Source organism: Scophthalmus maximus, chromosome 6 (assembly GCF_022379125.1).
Source record: "Scophthalmus maximus strain ysfricsl-2021 chromosome 6, ASM2237912v1, whole genome shotgun sequence".
Classification (NCBI taxonomy): domain Eukaryota; kingdom Metazoa; phylum Chordata; class Actinopteri; order Pleuronectiformes; family Scophthalmidae; genus Scophthalmus; species Scophthalmus maximus.
In genome coordinates, this window is record NC_061520.1 from 9,751,198 (window position 1) to 9,766,715 (window position 15,518).

The window sequence follows — 15,518 nt, forward strand, 5'->3', positions numbered from 1 at the left end:
TGGTTTCAAATCCTGCCCCGTCTTCGGTACCCGGAGAGTCGAAAACCAATCTGGCCGCGGGGGCATCGGACGCCTGTGGGTGCGCATGTGCCTATGTGGATGTTTGACTTTGATCCTGTCTGTGGAGAGCAAACACATTCAGTCTGTCCTCATCCCTTTGCCCTCTATTGACATGACCCGAGAGGCCGCTGTCGTGTTTGTTTAATTCACTATGCTGTGGAATGTAATTTCTGGTTGTGGTGTCTTTTCTGGTTCGTCTCAGTGCAACGTCTCTCCAGCGTCGCCCTGCAGTGTAAGTAACAAAAGACAACAGGTGATTACCACTCAACAGTCAGTGACCACATGATCGTCTGCATGGACAGTCTGTGTGTGTGTGTGTGTGTGTGTGTGTGTGTCTGTGTGTGTGTGTGAAGACGTGTACTCAAACCACAATTGTTTTATCTGATTGTCTGTTGAGATTCTCATTCATCCAGGTCACAGTCATCCACAATTAAATATTTTATCAAGTTGCATTGTATTGTAAAATGCAGTGTTGGGAAGTTACTCATTGGTCTCCGCAAGTTTTGATAACGTACAGTAATTTCTCATTCCTTTCTTCAAGCCCTCACTTAGTAATGGTGCCGTGTTCAGAATTGGGTTGAAGGATGCAGGCAGGATTGCAGTGACCATTTTGTGCAAGGCAAGTTTATTTGTGTAGCACCATTCATACACAGGGCAACTCAAAGTGCTTTACAGAGGCAGAGAAATACATTGAGACAAAGACATAAAAATTTAGAATAAAAGCAAAAATATTAAGACATGAAATGAACACAGGTCCACACAGGTCTTTCCATTTCCCCATGTTACTGCTTAACATCTGGCAGAAAGGATGAGAGGATGTTGAGGGAAGGGTTGAGGTGCAGCTTTCCTGTTGGTCTGGGAAAAGGACAGAGACCCAATGTGACAGTACCAAAGAATGACACATGCAAGAGGTGTGCACCGAACTGCGTAAAGAGGCATGAAGGGGGCGAAGCGATGGGGGCAGGGACGAGCAGAGGGGATGGGGGAGAAAGGGTGAATGGATGAAGGAAGGGAATGTCTGAGACAAGAGCATCGTGGATTGATCAGGCGTATGTCGGCTTGGCAGGTGATGAGAGGTGTGGTCGAGGCGCGGCCCTGCTCCCGAACTTTAGTCAACTTCATATGTCAGGCAGAGAATTTATTAACAATGTCTATTAAGTTGGTTTGGGTTTGACGTGAGTTTTAGCTTTGACTGATTGCTGTTGTGGAAAGGGGAGTCTGACTTGTACACAGCTTATATTTTATGCTGATGTACTTATGCTTTTTTTTTTTTGTGGCCCCAGCCCGTTCGTACTTAATTTTTTATGGTGAAACTCTCCTTTAAATGTGTGTCACATCCTTCATTCACATCTGTTCACTCGTGTAGTCGCAAGATGTAGCCAGATATAGTCATTTTCCCGCCATCAGGTGATATGAACCCAAGGAAATACTCAGTGATTGAACCTGCTCTCTGCACTGGTATTCATGAACGATGAGTGAAACGCGGCGGTGAGCTCCCCAGAGTCGGATGAGCAGGCCATTAGCACGTCGACTGCTTCAAATTGCCCCGATCATCTCAGGGGCACCTCACTGGCCTGAGACCGTCTCGCTCAGCGATGCTCCTCCGAGACAAACGTTCAGATTGGAAAATGATCGCCGGATGTGAGGCAGGCGTCAGAGACTCACGGGGACGGATCTCCGCATCAGCATGGTCTTCGCAACTGGTGCAACAGCAGCATCTGTGTGCCGCTCAAATATCAGACTGTGATTTCCCGTCAGTGTTTCAAAGAAGTACAGTTTTCATCACACCATTGTTTTCACTTGATTTAGTGCATGTTTTTTTTAGCAACAGCCGCTTAATGTGCAGTTTTTGCATTCTGTAATGGCCTTTATTTATCATAGGAGTTCTTTGTTTTATCCTTAACAAGATTTAAATTGCTCATATAAACGCTCAAAAGATTTGCGGGAAATGAGATTTGTGTTTCTCCTTTACTGAAACAGCACAACGCATGCAGTTTTCTGTATGTGGCTTTGCTGCAAACAGGTACACACGTTACTCCTCTTCTGTCACATTATCGACAGAGTTGTCTTCCCCCATGTGTTATTTTGACACGATCCGGGATCCGTATTTTGAAAATCCACCAGTAACTACAGTTGTCTCCAAATCCACTACGACTTGAGTCTTTAAGTCTGGGTAGCATTATGTATTTCCCTGCCTTACATTAACCCACTATGTTTACTGTATAGGTCCAGAGTTACTTAGCACAGCTTACACAGCTGGGCACTGTAGTTTCTTTTTAGCAGAGGTCAAACAGGACTAAAGAGGGCATTTGTAGGACACTGTTATCAGCAGCGAGTTAATAACAGACTGCATCTAAAAATGGACGTAGCCACAGGTCAGGGAAGAGAAGCCAATGCGTAACTCCCCAAAATGTCTGTATTTGACCAGCAGAGGGCGACTCCAGTGGTTGTAAAAAAGAAGTCTGTTGAAGTCTATGAGAGAATAATACTACTTCTCACTCGATTTATAAAGTCAACTTTCTACAGAGTTTATGGTCTCAATCTCTACTTTCAAGTCTTCTTCAGTACAGAAGGACTATGGTCCCATTTAGAGTCAGATAAAAGATAAAGCACCACGTGCACTCTGGCGTGGATACCGTACGATTGACAGCAAAGTATTGTCCAATGGGTCCTAGGTCACAGGTGTCCGTGGGTGTCCTTATCCTCGAGCTGTCAGTCAGACCCACCCACTGCTCTTCTAAAAATGGTTATTTTTCTGGTTTCAAAGAAAAACCAAGATGGCGCCGGGCAAAATTCTTAACGCAAGGCTTCGAAATGGCAGCTCAGAAAAAACTGATGGGTGACATCACGGTGACTTGCCAATACACATGTGGTTTGCTAGTGGGTGTTTACAAAAGCAGGGCAGTGCATGTGGGCTTGAGTAACAGTAAATCTCAGTGCCATATGTTCATTGTATTCATTGTGACAGAGCCACTGAGTTTTAACAGCTTTTGGACGACAATGGAGGTCACAGAGGCAATAACCGTGACGATGATCAATTCGGTGTTGGTTTGAACTTCTTGTGGAATTTGTTGACGACGACAACACAAAACCAGAATATCTGCACACATATCTGTTAAGGATAACATTTTAATTTGAATGCCTTTGTTTATTTAATTTGCGCTTATTAAAAGCTTTATAAAACACTCCATATTGAAATGTTTACATGCCGTGTGTGTTCTATGTACACACTTCCTGTTGTCCTCTCATTTCAACTCCTCTCCTCATTCTCTGAAACGGCTGCTCACTCCAGCTGCAGTGTGAAACCTGTGAGGACACTCAGTCCCCCGGCTATATGAGGCCGAGGAGATGGGGAAGTGGAGATAAAAATAATTTGCGCGGCCCGATCCATCCGATGATAAGAGTTCTCCTTTACTGTTACCACGGTAACCGGGAACAGGACGGAAGTGGATTTGTTGCAGAGCTCAGCGGGACCGACTGACAGACACTTGAACAAGTGATGACAGGCTGTAATGTAGAGCATCCTGTGTGTTTGTGGTCAATTAAAAACACACTGCACAACTATTACTGGATCCTTCTCATTAGTGTAGTAGGATGTGGTAGGAGCGGTGGTGAGCTCTTATCATTGCGCCCTGGACTCTAGCCAGAGTCTTATCTGACCCCATTAGATTATCTTTCAGCTTGCATAATCAGCCTCTGCAAACTCCCGCTGACCTAAACTGCACTGTACTGAACCCAAACCAGCTGAGCGGAGGCCGTGCACGCCAGCCCGTGTCCTGATTATGGAAGTGGTCAGCAGGGTGGCACAGTGATCCACTGTTGAAACGCACCCCGCCGACAATCTTCTCGAGCAACAAAACAAATCTCTCTTCCCTCGAGTGGTGCACTTCTGTGTCAGAAGTCGCACTTTGATCTCACGGTGGACGGGACTCGAGGTTGAGTTTCTCTTTCAGCAATCAGTCTTGGAGCATAACACATCCTTTTGTACAGTATTTACTGAGTAGAAGGAACCCAGGAGAAGCAAATCCACTACAGATTGAGGAATTCACTTTGCAGGAAGGCAGGTTTTCTTCCCGTCGGCCTCCAAGTACTTGCTCATTGTATAGGTTTCTCTGTAATATTGTGAGTTCTCTACTTCACGATGTAAAGTGACTTGAGCTAATGTATGTTGTGATTTTATAATGGAAATCAAATGGAATTGAATTGAATGGCAAACAGAGTAAATAACAAATTTTAAAAAATTAAATATTAGCTCTCCAATAGCAGCAATTTCAGGAGGAAGAATCAAGTTCATATAATGTAGGAAGTGTGACTTCCAAACCATATCTCTGACAGATGTGAGGCTTTCACGAGCCCCAACACTTTGCCTTTGAAGGCTTGATCTCCGTGAATTATAGGGGATTTCAAGAATGTGTCTGTAGATGATGTCAAGGGGAGCTGAGCGCATTGATACCGCATCCGTCTGCCCACAGAGAAAGATGGGCAGAAGAGAATCCTCAACGTTTGACCACAGGAGAGCTGTACTCGTATGTAGATCACAATGAAGGACAATTTTTAAGAGCAAATGTTTTTCTCAATTGGTTCAAATCTTAATATCAGGTCAAAAGCTGAGGGAAAAGCTCAGCCACCATCCAGTACATCAGCTGACAGCAGTACATCTCTTTGGCCAGTCCACATCAGCTGAGGGTTCAGCGATCGTTCCGTGGCTCCAGCTCCGTTTGTCATCATCAGTTATGAATCTTGTCATCAATCTCACAAACTAAGGAATGAAAAAAAACAAAAAAAACACATCGCCCTAAATGTCGAACCACGGAAGATTCCAGCTGACTTTGGATCAGCCATTTTAGCTGGCGGACACGTGAAGTTGCAGAGAAGTGAATAGGTGCATTTCCCCATTTTGTGTACCTGTCTGACTCTCTGCTGTGGTGCTCTTGAGCAACACACCCACTCAACACCCAGCCTCTGCAGGGGAGTCACTCAGCGACAGAGTGGATTTGGCCCGGGCAGCTCCATTTGTCTGGGTGGAACAGAGCTCACGGTGTGTGTGTGTGTGTGTGTGTGTGAACTGCTACCTGAGTGAATAAAGATTTAAGAAACGTCTCTCTAATCCTCCAGTAAGAGCTTCTCCCTCGAGTGCGGAAGCCGAGGAAGGAGCTCTCTCGTGGCCCAAAGTCTAAAGTCTAAACTCCATGTTCTCTCCTTTGTACGAAGGCTTGAACTACGTGAAATAAAATAAAATGAATGCATATCAGTTTGCACAGCTTGCACTGATTATTCAGATTTTACATTTCACGTGCGTCTTCTGTTCCTCTCTGGATGCAAATGGATTCAAATACAGGAGGTTCGGGATTCGTGCTCGTTGAATAAATGCATTTCCCCGAGCACATTATCTGTCCGAGCGTAGAAAACACTGAAATCTCTAGTTGGGTGTAAAGCCCTGCTGCAAAATTGAGCAGAAGCTGCTTTTCTGTCCACATTACACGACAATACAGATATTTTTCATCTTAAGACGGCGTTTAACAACAACACTGACAGAAGCGCTGACCCGGAGCCACGTGGACGCGCCGAAGGCCTTTAATTCATAGAGCTGCTTTAAAATACCACCTCGGCTGGAAGGAAAGAAACGTGGCATCGTGTCACCATCGCCCTCTCAGCTCCACCTGCTGAACAAGTCAAACAACACACAGATTTGGCTGTTTGACAAAAAAACAGAACCAGCGATATTCTGGGGTCCACGAGCAGCAGCGTGTGGATCACGGTTGTCCCGAGTCCGAGCCAGTCTCTCCACTCAGCGGCCACTGGCACGGTACGCATTAGTCTGTCAGTCGTCCCTTTTAACATGTTGTGATATTTTTCAGTCACCTGTAAAGCACTTTGAATTGCATTTGATTTGTTTGAAATAGATAAAGTTTCATTATTAGGGGGAGAGGATTCTTTAAGTGGAGCCACTCTCTCTTAGGCTCTGGTGTGGAGGACATGAAAGTGTCAGTATGACCAGCTTGTTTCAGTGAGGGACAAGTGAGTTGAATTTAAAGGGACAGCGCATCAATTTGACCTCCAACAGCCAAGCCCGTGTTTTCTAAAGGTGCAGAGTCTGAGAGATGACGGAGGAGTTACGGTGTACGACGTGTTGGATCCAGCGCTTTTTATGACCGCCTGAACCAATAAAACTCCAGTTAATCTTGACTTTATTTATTTATTCATTTAATTTTGATCCTGTCTCGCCCAAGTCCATAGCCGGATAAGTCTGTCATAAATGTGCCCTGGGTCATAAATGTGCTGCTGAGCCCCTGTTCACCACTGCTGCAGGGGTGTCGACGCGACAAAGTGTTCAGTCTTGTCATCCAGCAAGGTACCGAGGTGGCCAAATATCAAACATGTGCGAGCAGACATGGGGGTCCGGGAGCAAAATGAAATCGCCGGAACACCACAGTACATATATGACGTCAGTTGACAAACGATGAAAGCATCGTTTCATTTTTCAGTTTAATGACAAACGAGAGTCAAAAACGAGTCGACTGACGAGTCGGTGTCACTTCAGACTCCGTCCCTGTCTTTGTGGCTGATGCCGAGCAGCGTGCACGCCAAGTGCTTTATTATTGAGGCGCACATGCGTGTTGGAGATCGACGAGGACGAGAGCTCTCTGGTGGATTCAAAATAATCATGAATGTTCTTTCCACATTGTAATCTCATTATGTGCTCACAGGGTGTTCTCGTTTCATTCAAACAAGCTTAATTGGCTCTGTAGCTAATTCATACCGTGTCCCGTTTTTCTCCGAACCGCCGAACACTTTTGTTTGTCTCTTCCTCCTTCTTTTTCCATCTCATCTGTCCCTGTCTTTACTCGCCTCCCTCTTTGATCCTCTCCAACTCACTTCATTAGTGTCCATTATCTGTGGGGAGAGCCAAAGATGCAGCGCTCAGAATCAGAATGTCAGCAAGTCACAGTCAGTGTGTGTGTGTGTGTGTGTGTGTGTCAGGGCTACTAATGAGCTACAAATCCCCTGGTTATGTTGCTGCCCAGGCTGCTAGTTATCGGCGAACATGAATCTGGGATTTATAGCACAGTGAGTGGGTTACTGTGTGCGTTCACACACATACACACACACACACACACACACACACACACACACGCACACGGATTAGTTTCTATCATCACACGAAGTGAAATCCCTTCAAGTAGAAGAGGGATTCCTCCACTAAAGCTCAATAAGTCACACCTGCCAACTAAAGCCTGGGAGAAATATGTTTAATGACCACAGTGTCTCGAAAGGCAGATAACAGGAATAAGACTCTTCATCGTTATTTGTCTTGTCTAATTACACGAACGAGATTAATCTAGAAACAGGCCGACATTTAAAAAAGTGCAGTGTAAAGGAATGCCATCTGAGCAGTGAATAGATTTGTTTTCGCCTCAGTTGACCTGGCAGGTCAGCTGGCACTTTCGGCACATCTTCTTCATTGTTAGGTCATGGCTAAAACAACATCCTCACCTTGTGGTTCCTGAACCGAGGCCCGGAAACCCCCAAGGAACCTGTGATGAGGGGGTCACGGGTCGACATGGTCACATTTTAAAAGGGGTACCCCAAATAAATCTTTGAAATGCAATGTCTTGTCATAGCTGATGAGACCCGTTGTTTTCTCCCAGTTGACAACCGCACATTTTACATTTAATGATACATGTTGAATGGCGTGTGGTGCTTTGAAAATTACATGAATCCGAGTTTCTCTCTCTCTCTGGGGGTCGCGGGTCACGATAGCGTCTCTGCCTTCCAATGTGACGGGGTCAAGTCTCAATCTGTCTGCTAACAAGCCGCACACCTCTGACACTGACACATGTTGTGCGGAAAATAGACCATTATTGGAAGACATCCTGGTGGAGTTTGGGTTTTTTTTCCATCGTAGCAGCTACCCTTAAAAGCTCAAAGCTTGGAAGCCGGGGTTGATGAGGCTGATGAGGTTGATGAGGCTGATGAGGTTGATGAGGTTGATGAGGTTGATGAGGTTCCTTTGGCGAAATACCAGGGGGCATTCCACTTGCAACTTTAGACTTGGTAATTCCAAGTTCCGAGGTATAATTGAACGCAGCAAAAGTCCTGTTAAATTATCATATTAAACATATAACACACACATCAAAACACTTCACAACACTTTGCAAGTTGACAAACTCACCACATAGTCCACTGGTATCTGCTCTGAAGATTCCAATCACATAATACAATCTTCCTCAGAAATTGACGCCCCCCCCCCCCCTTTATATCGTTTAAGTTAATGAGAAATTGAAAAATCTATATTTTAAGTTCTGCAGAGCTGCATTTGTACCCTGTGTTGAGATTGTTTTTTTGTAACTGCTGTTTCACGAATAATATAAGAGTGGCATTACAATCCGACACATGATTGTCTGGTTCTTATAGAAGAAATATACAAATCTTAAAGGAAGTGGCCTGGTAATCTCAATGAATCGGCATCTGCACCAAAATGTAATCTGTGTTCTTCCCAGGCCTCATCTTTGCCAGGTTTGGCAGAAATCAGTTTGGCAGGTTTTGCTTAATCCTGCTAACAAATTGACTAACAAACAGACACGGGTGAAAAAGTAATCCCCTTGGCAGAGGTAATACTGTAGATGGGTTGCAGTTTAACAATGAAATAACCACAAGAGAATATTCTATGCACTAGAGAAAGTAAAGGGGGGAGATTGAGGGAGATTTTGAGGGGGCTCAGTACAGTTTCATGTGTTGTTGTTATTCATGTTGCAAGGCTGAGACGTGCTCTGTCACATTGTTCTGCTTTTGGTCTCAGAGTATGCTGAAACCTCTGCGTCAACATGTTGGTTTTGATGTGGCTGCAGTGTAACAGGAAGGAAGTGTTGCTCAGTCTCTACCTCATGTTTTTTGGCAGAACCGTCACAAGTGACTCCGTCTGTTTCTCTCTCTCTGGATGCTCTGCTGTGGGAAAGTCTTGGCCTGTCCTTGGCCCGGTGCGATGGATTCCAGCATGTGATCAGAGGCAACAGATTCCCCACATGTCAGACGACTCGTGTGTCCACGTCCGCTTCCTGCCCTCCCGGACACAACCACAACACACACACACACACACACACACATACACACACATACTGACACCTAAACCTCAGTGTCCAGTCTGCCTTCCTGTCGTCCCTGTGCACAGCACTAGTGGCCCAGTCCAGGTCCGCACAGCTGCCCGCCGTCTCGGGTTGCAGCACTCATCCTGAAAATAGATGCTGTGACTATTAACCACCAAACCTGCTAACCACCCAGCTTCCTGTTAAAGCGATGATGGGCGTGTGGGGTCACAGAGAGATCACAGGAACTATTTTGTGCGGCCTATGAAAAGAAAAGAAAGGAAAATGCTCACGTAACAGACTGTCACTCGCGGAGATTTTTCTTTCAAAGGAGCAGATTTGCTTTAAAATGCATTTCACCCTTATTCTTCTGTGTGCCTAAACAATAAACACGTCGTTTTGTCTCCAAGAAGATGCTGGTTTATGAGCAATGAGGTTCTCTTCCCGTGAACAGCTGAGAAAAGGCTTCACATAATAGAAAGTGAGAGGATTAATTGAAAGAAAACTCTTCTTTCTCAAATTCTTTATGCTGACACCCGGTTCATAATTCTCTGCCAACAAAATAACTTGTATAGGGTTGTTGTTGTTGTTTTTACAGCAAGAAAAAAAATGCAGTGTGTAGTTAATATTGTTAAACATTGTTCAGTTTTATTGCCGTGTCCACGTGAATGATGGTGACAGTGAGCCATGGGCATTGGCACAGTAACAGGACCCAGCCACAGCAGCTATAAAGGGAATTCGCTCATCTTTCAGTTTATCATTCACTAATGATGGCAACGGCAAGAGGTTGAGGTCTGTCAAGACCAAAAACCTCCCGTCACAAAGACAGTGTCTTCCCTTCTGCCGTCAGGCTCATCAACAAGACCCGGGACCCCCACTGACATTCTGATTCTGATTCTGACATTGTGGGATAAGTATGCCTCGATCTGGATGGGAAGAAAAATCAGGCATACATGTGAGTCTCTACAATTTTTTTGGGCTTGATTGAAAATAAGCGGACTGTTGGAGGTATGCGCTTGATACAGAGCCAGTTAGTCTGGGCAGGTTGTTTATTTGCAGTTCAACCTTCATGTACATCCATCCATCCATCTGTCTGTCTGTACATCCATCCATCCATCTGTCTGTACCTCCATCCATCTGTCTGTACATCCATCCATCCATCTGTCTGTACCTCCATCCATCCATCTGTCTGTACCTCCATCCATCCATCTGTCTGTCTGTACCTCCATCCATCCATCTGTCTGTACCTCCATCCATCCATCTGTCTGTCTGTACATCCATCCATCCATCTGTCTGTACATCCATCCATCCATCTGTCTGTACCTCCATCCATCCATCTGTCTGTACCTCCATCCATCCATCTGTCTGTCTGTACCTCCATCCATCCATCTGTCTGTACCTCCATCCATCCATCTGTCTGTCTGTACATCCATCCATCCATCTGTCTGTACCTCCATCCATCCATCTGTCTGTCTGTACATCCATCCATCCATCTGTCTGTACATCCATCCATCCATCTGTCTGTACATCCATCCATCCATCTGTCTGTCTGTACATCCATCCATCCATCTGTCTGTACATCCATCCATCCATCTGTCTGTACATCCATCCATCCATCTGTCTGTCTGTACATCCATCCATCCATCTATCTGTACATCCATCCATCCATCCATCTGTCTGTACCTCCATCCATCCATCTGTCTGTACCTCCATCCATCCATCTGTCTGTACCTCCATCCATCCATCCATCTGTCTGTACCTCCATCCATCCATCCATCTGTCTGTACCTCCATCCATCCATCCATCTGTCTGTACCTCCATCCATCCATCCATCTGTCTGTACCTCCATCCATCCATCTGTCTGTCTGTACATCCATCCATCCATCTGTCCGTCCGCACTGCAGACTCGCAGCCTCCTCCTCCTCTGCCGATTCAATTTTTTTTCCATGTAGTTACATAGACAATCATTATTCCCCTGAATGAGAGGTCAATCCCTCCCTCAGATTATTTGGACATTGGAGAAGGCTTGTGATTTTTGTGTGTCGGACTTCAATGAGATCGAAAGCTGTGTGAAGCTAATGAGGCAGCAGCCAACACATCCCTCACCTGTCCTCTCTGAACTTTACTGAGCCACTGGTGACGGCGGGCCTTGTGAATAAAATGTCAAAACGTCAAACTGTAGGACTTCTTTTAAAATTCCAGAGTAAGATTTAAGATTTTGGATAATTAATTTCTAAAATCCAAATGTCACATCTTTTTTGAAAGAACACACGACATCAAACACATCATCTGCAATCAGGTTTCAGTACATCAGTGTCTTACCACTGTTTTAAAACACTCACTCTTCGTCTTAGAGGCTCAATCTGATCCAAAGTGTCTTGTTGAGCTTAATGTGTAATGCGGTGTTAAACAAATGCCTGGCTCTACATTTCAATCAGTAGCCTAGTTAAGTGTGTTCTTCAAATAAAAGTGAGACATACAGTAGTTTGTCAAAGTCCCAGCTCTCAGCTGCTTGAGTCAGGGGCAGAGAATGAGTAACTTTTGAGTCACAGTCATTCTCCGTCTGGGGCTCAATGGAAAAGAGGCTCTTATCTGTCAGTAGGTGTTCATCAGACCTATTTCTGGTCGGAGTGCCGACAGACAAGCTCAAGTGTTTCCTCAGTTCCTCACACACACACACACACACACACACGCACGCACGCACACACACACACACACACACACACACCAGTGCTGCGCCGCAGCACTGATGAAATCCTTGTAAATCAACACTCAAGGGTGAAGTGTGACAAACACTCACACACACACACACGTACACACGCACATACACACACACAGACACACACACACACCTATATGAAGCTTAATATTCTGTCACAATTGTCACTATGGCAACTAAGCCACAGCACTAACCAACGTGGCGAAGTGTGAGCGTGTTTATTTGTGTCTCAGCGCATGTTTACCCATTTTGTTTGTGTACGTTTACATGCGCTCGTGTGTATGTGTGTATGTGTGCATGCAGAAATGGTTTAGGTTTACCCTTTGTGGATGCACACCGACATCACACCTCCCTTCACGCCCGTGAAGGAGATCGTTGAGGGGGGTTTTTCATTAGATGGTGTGGAAATCCTTTGAGCCCACGTGCAGAAAGATGGGAGACCACCACATCTGACAACATCTTTTCCTGGCGGATGATGTTCCCGCCCCTGACGGGCTGCTCCCGTAGGTTGAACAGGCTCCTCCTAACTTGGGCTTCACATTTAACCATGGCCAAGACTTTTGACCAGCATGACATGCTTGACTGGCTCCTGTTTTTTATCCAGTTAGAGAACGTCAAACTCCGACAGAGTACGACGAGATGTGGTGTTCTGATGTAGGAAAATGGAAGGAAAAGCTAAATTTAGAGAGCAACAAGTGGACAACAAGAGGAACAACATGTTTCAGACTCCCCATTGTAAAGTGTGTCCATTTTCTGGATGTATTCTGTTGTGCATGTTAGTTTTTTGCCTGTCAAGTTTATGAATTTCACGTGGTTCTTGCTGCTCCAGCGAGAGTGTATTATTAATAAACCTCGCCATAAATAGACTCATTGAGAAATCTGTCCGACAGAGAAAGACTTTAGATCATATGACATGCGGCATCTCTTTGTCTTTATTGTAACAGTGAGGATATACGGCCGTCCAGCTGGGCCTGGATCATTAAAGTTAAAATGGGTGAGAGAGCTGGGTTTCAGTGGGCTCTCATTAATAATCTACAGCAGAACAATTCAACTCCAGCCAGAGGGAATACTGACTAAACTCACCCATCTTCATCTCCCTATTCACAGACTCTCCCTTTCTCTGTCTCTGCCTGTTCGTGTGTCCATCTCACATATCGTTGGGTGTATGTGGTCCGTCTCTTGTATCCTTCTGTGTGTGTATTAGTGTATATCTATATCTATATATATATATAAATGACCTCCAGACGAGACATCCTGTCTAGAGGTCAGCTGGTTGAGGTGGAGGATGTCTACTGTTTGCCATCTAATAGGTCTGCTAAATATAGCCTGTGGGTGGTGTTGTATGGATTTCCCCGATATTAAAGAAAACATTCTTTCTAAAAGGCAGGATCATATGAAAAAACTTGTTTACATAGGCTTAAATTTCAAAAACCTTTTAGTCAACACTCACAAAAAAATTTATACATTGCATTTGAAGAACTGCTATCGGAAATCTCACCGATTTTGCATTTAAGGAAGCAACAAAGGCAGGTAAACAAAGATAAAGATAAAATGCTAAAGATTAAATAATAAAATTCTTGAAGGGATGAGAAAGCGCAAACGACAAAACTGATACGATATGGTGAAGATAATAAATGCTAAAAGAGATGAGATGTTTTGAAGTAATTAAACCGGAGATTAAAAAAAAGTAGCGTACTAAAAGAAAAACAATCCTGAGAAAATAAATAATAAATACATAGATGAAGAAATAAAGAAATAAAATGATATACCAGTAAACAGTCTTAGATGAATAAATAAATAAATAGACAGATAATTAAAAGCTGGAATATAAAGTTAGGCCTTGAGGCTGCTTTTAAGAAAATCAACATCCTCAGCCCTCAGGTCGTCAGGGAGACGAGGACCGTGATGATAAAAAGATGCCTCGCTCGGGGTTTTTGTTCAAGTTGTTAACATTTTATGACTTTTGCCTCGGGGGCCACATTCTCAAAACATCCTAAGGATAAAAGTGAAATTTTATAATAATTCCATCCACTCACCAACTTGATCGAACCACCTCAATGACACTGGGGAGGATGGTTTGAAAAGACACAACTGGTCAAATACATTTTGCAGCGTTGATCGTCAGAATTACTCATTAAAACAAAACAACCGTCCGACAGACGGTCCAGTAGTAGTGGTAGAAGTGGTTGTGCGGTGTCTGGCGTCACGCTTCATTTCTCTGCATTAGTTCAACACAACAACAGCAGCGTTTGAAATCAGTTCCTACTGTTGTTGACAAACATGCCTCTCGGTTTGAAGGTGCCCCGTCCTGTAACCTCAGACCGGACCGAACCAACACGGAGGGATGGATGAGCGGATGACATCAATGATTCATGGTTGTTGTTGGTTACTGGCAGAGTGCCTGACGTCCCTCCAGGCCGGGCTAAACGATGATGTCATGTTTGAGAGTATCGATCAAACTCTAATTCTAACGCATCACTCTGTCTCTCTCTTTCTCTATTGTCCGGCCCGTTTTTTCTCTTCACTCCTCCCTCTCCCCTCCCGCTACACTGACCTCATCAAGTCCATCATCAGAAACCAGATGCGGCCACTAAAACACTAAAGCTCCCATCCAGAGAGTCATAAAACACACCATAATCAGATGGTCCGTGCCAGGATCAATAGTTTCCAGTCAGACACGGTGCCCTGGAAGGCAGATTTGGATGCTGCAGCGGGATGCGGAGGACTGATGGGGACCGGGAGTTGGGTTACATCTAGAGTGCACCAGAGAATCGATAGTTTGTGGAGGCTTTGGCACCCGGTCAGGGTTATGGGCCGGTCCTCTCACGGGATCAGAAGCACACAGGCATGCCCGACAACACATCCCTGACGAATAAATAATAGCTGGTGTTTCACTTTCAGTACAGCATCATTTTTTTTTTGAAACAAATGCACCTGCAAAAAAATATGATGGTTTCATTTGTCTTTTACTTTAAAAAGTCTCTCTTACTCTCTTATTTACTTTGTATTTATTATGTCTTACATTATATACACCTGAGTAGCTTGTGGAAGATTTTTGTGTCATCAGATAAAATAATCTCTTTGTTAATCAAATTTTTAATTATTATTATTATTATACTTTTTATCAATATGAATCAGCAAAGTAACTAGCAACCAACACATGTACTGGTGTTAAATAAATGTACTATTCTACCTGCAATGCTGAAATATATATCATACAATTTAGGAGACAGTGAATAAATTATCATGTTAACCTATTGTCCAAAATCATTGGCATATTTTTTTTGTAATTTGTGATACACCCTATGGTGAACTATGGTTTAAAATGTTCATAGTTTATCATTATCAAAGATCACAATGTTGTGTTTTACCTCTGTAATAAAGTTTATTAAACTCTATGAAGCGCTGATGTAACAACCACACACTGATGTGATGAAGGAAGAATTCATTTCGGATTCAAAGATCAAGCACGACAAATGAAGACGATGTGAGGCAGAACCTTGTGTAACAGCAGCGGTGACCATGAGTCGAACAGAAAGGGGAAAAAAAGCATCACGCTGGTTGTGTTTTCTCCCAGATGGACCATGGCCTCGGGAGGATCTTGTGGTGCAGCCTCCCTCACGATTTAACCCCCAAAAGAAACACACACAACCCTC

General features: G+C 44.2%; 1 long non-coding RNA gene across 1 annotated transcript; it reads left to right on the forward strand.

The window, feature by feature from the left end:
* The first annotated feature begins 9,330 nt into the window (after positions 1-9,330).
* Positions 9,331-15,284, forward strand: LOC124850053. Its single transcript, XR_007030837.1, has 2 exons — positions 9,331-10,098; positions 14,426-15,284. It is a non-coding gene; the product is annotated as an uncharacterized LOC124850053 (long non-coding RNA).
* The last annotated feature ends 234 nt before the right edge of the window (positions 15,285-15,518 follow it).